General features: G+C 40.5%; 1 protein-coding gene across 1 annotated transcript in view; it reads right to left on the reverse strand.

Annotated features, from left to right (window-relative positions):
* The window catches only part of LOC107706951 (cadherin-18-like), an 81,607-nt gene extending 80,974 nt beyond the window's left edge, over positions 1-633 (reverse strand). The window contains exon 1 of the mRNA XM_016510802.1: positions 517-633. The gene's annotated coding sequence lies outside the window, so the exon portion shown is untranslated. The remainder of the gene's footprint in view (positions 1-516) is intronic.
* Positions 634-778: the final 145 nt, after the last annotated feature.

Genomic DNA, 778 nt, shown 5'->3' on the forward strand with positions numbered 1-778 from the left:
CATGTCTGAAATATATATATATATATATATATATATATATATAAATTTTCAAGCATTTTCACGTTTTGAAGTCCACTGTAACCATTTCTTCTTAATTATCTGAATGAAAAAAAAAACGAACTAAAATATTTGTAAAGAATATAAGAAAGAAAGAAAGAAAGGTTGTAGTCCTTTTTTCTCAAGGCAATCAAGAAACACTAAAGAATCAGACACAAGGGCTTTCAACAGCTGCACTTGCTATGCTGTTTGTTCACTGGAAAGTGAGACAGAGCTTTGAAGATTCGCATGTGGCCACAATAAAGTGCTGGAGTAATGAAAGAGGCACAGATCAATGGACAGACACTGCCTTCCTTCCCTCATCCCACTGCTCTGTTTTGTCTACAGCCACATATACACTAGACCAACTCTCAGACTTTCACTAAATACAGCCTCACCATAAGCCAGACAAACAGAGGCAGCACTCAAGATTCAATCAGCAGATGAATAAAGATAAAAAACACACATAGTGCCTCTTACCTTCTCAGTCTTTGCTTAAAAGATGACAAGGTTTTGGAATATGGAGGAGCGCTCCTAACGTCCCTCCACATTTTTAAAGTCACACAGAGAGTATGTGTGCAGCAGCTCAATCCAGTCCAGAACAGAACCCTTAGAGCTCCCAAATCTGCCAGCCTGCTGCAGCTCAGGAGGTGCGCTCTGATTGGCCAGCTACACACGCTGTCATATCCACACACACACACACACACACACACACACACACACACACACACACACACACACA

This window comes from Sinocyclocheilus rhinocerous, unplaced genomic scaffold (assembly GCF_001515625.1).
Source record: "Sinocyclocheilus rhinocerous isolate Xijiao unplaced genomic scaffold, SAMN03320098_v1.1 scaffold4461, whole genome shotgun sequence".
NCBI lineage: Eukaryota > Metazoa > Chordata > Actinopteri > Cypriniformes > Cyprinidae > Sinocyclocheilus > Sinocyclocheilus rhinocerous.